Source organism: Penaeus vannamei, chromosome 24, assembly GCF_042767895.1.
Source record: "Penaeus vannamei isolate JL-2024 chromosome 24, ASM4276789v1, whole genome shotgun sequence".
NCBI classification, from domain to species: Eukaryota; Metazoa; Arthropoda; class Malacostraca; order Decapoda; family Penaeidae; genus Penaeus; species Penaeus vannamei.
Window position 1 is genome coordinate 6,694,222 of NC_091572.1, and position 2,500 is coordinate 6,696,721.

Consider the following 2,500-nt stretch of genomic DNA (forward strand, 5'->3'; position numbering starts at 1 on the left):
TTCGTGTTATTTTCGGAATATTTTTCGTGTTTTTTCGGAATATTTTTCGTGATATTTTCGGAATATTTTTCGTGTTATTTTCGTGGAATATTTTTCGTGTTATTTTCGGAATATTTTTCGTGTTATTTTCGTGGAATATTTTTCGTGGAATATTTTTCGTTTTGTTTTCGTGGAATGTTTTTCGTGTTATTTTCGTGGAATATTTTTCGTGTTATTTTCGTGGAATATTTTTCGTGGAATATTTTGTGTGTTATTTTCGTGGAATATTTTTTGTGGAATATATTTTCGTGTAATTTTCGTGGAATATTTATATTTTATATAAATATATTTTTTCCTTTTACGAGTGAGTAATAGTATTGATAGCGATAAGAGTCATTAAGATGTTAATGATGAATAAAACAGACGATTATGAAAACGGGTAATGATAGAGATAACAATAATACGGGAAATAATAGTTATGATGAATATGATGAAAGCAGGAACAATGATCCTAGCAAAAAATAGAACAATGATATTAATAACAAATAAAATACTAATGATATAAATAACAAATAAAATACTAATGATATTAATAACAAATAAAATAGTAATGATATTAATAACAAATAAAATGCTAATGATATTAATAACAAATAAAATACTAATGATATTGCTATTACTAACAACAACAATACTAATAATAACGATGATGATAAAATATGATAATGACGATAACAAACAGAATAATAATTCCATCATATTAGTCATAATAATAATGAAACTAAGAATAAAATTAATATCGCTCCATAATGAAAGACACAAAGGACCTCGCCAAAAAGAAGAAAAAAAAAAAAAAAAAAAAATCGCCAGTCAAAATCTCAACAGAATTTCGTGAAGGACCCTCCATATTTTATGCAATAGGGCGGCGTCCCCCTGTGTTGCAAGAATATTGATTTTCTATTCGCCCGTGCATCGTTCTCTCGACCCTAATTTTCACTTCAAGTTTATAAAGTCTTTTTGTCCGTCTTGGTGTTTCGAAATTGAGGTCTCGGGGAAATCAGATTTTGCGGGAAGTGGCTAAGTTGCATTTAAAAAAAGGGGGGAGAAAAAGTGGTAGTCGAAAATTGCTAAATTGCATTTCAAAAAATTTGCATTAAAATAAGGGAAAAAAGTGGTGGACGAAAAAGCTGGCTAAGTTGCATTAAAAAAAAAGTGGTGGACGAAATGGCTGGCTAAGTTGCATTTCAAGAAAGGGGAGAAAAGTGGACGAAATTGCTGGCTGTTGCATTTAAAAAATGGAGAAAAGTGGTAGTCGAAATTGCTGGCTAAGTTGCATTTCCAAAGAAAGAAAAAAAGGGGAAAAAAATGGTGGCCGAAATGGCTGGCAAAGTTGCCTTCACACACACACAAAAATAATCTTTATCTTAAATGGTTATTATACGAATGTTTATGATAATTAACTGATTAATGATCTCGGAGAATCAGAAATGGCTGGCTAAGTTGTATAAAAAAGTGGAATAATTCTCATCTAAATGGTTATTATAACAATGTTTACGGTAATCAACTGTTAAATAAATATCATAATCATAATTGTTATCATCATCATCAGTACCATCATTATTACTATAATTATCATCATCACCATTATTATTGATATCATTTTCATTATCATTATTATCATCATCAGCATTATCATTATTACTATTATTATTATCATTATTAATATTGATATCATATCATCATTACCATCATCATCCTTATCTTCATCATCATCATTATCGTCATCATTACCATTATTCTCCCTCCTACCATACCACCATAAATATTATCATTATTACGATATCGCATATTCTGAAAATCGTCCTTTTTAGTTCAAAGAGGAAACACTAAACCATTTCCTTTTATTTAGAGCAATTTTAGCCTTGAATCTCCATAAAGACACCAATTATTTATCTACCGATCAACACCTTTAAGCATAAATTTCGAAGTCATTCGAATATGGATAAGTTACCGGTATAAAAAGAGGAAACTGCATTCTTGAATTATATAGGGTATATATATATATATATATATATATATATATATATATATATATATATATATATATATATATATATATATATACAAACACACACACACACACACACACACACACACACACACACATACACACACACACACACACACACACACACACATATATATATACATGCATACACATATATCATCAATAATTATACTGACTTAAATAGAATTATAAACCGTTTCATTCAGCGGAAGACATTTTTATACTTAGGGATGTGTTTGCCTTCAGCTCGTGTGTCGGCATTCATGCGCCATCCTCTTTCTTAATGAATAAAAATCCTTACGAAGCTTTGATCTTAGATTCTCGTGCTACATTTCCTTCAGTTTACTCAGGTTTTTCTTTTCTCTTTCTCTCTCTTTTAATTCGCTGTGATCACATTACAAATTATCTAATCTTTTCTGTTCACACAACTATGTTCTATGTTTCGGAATATTT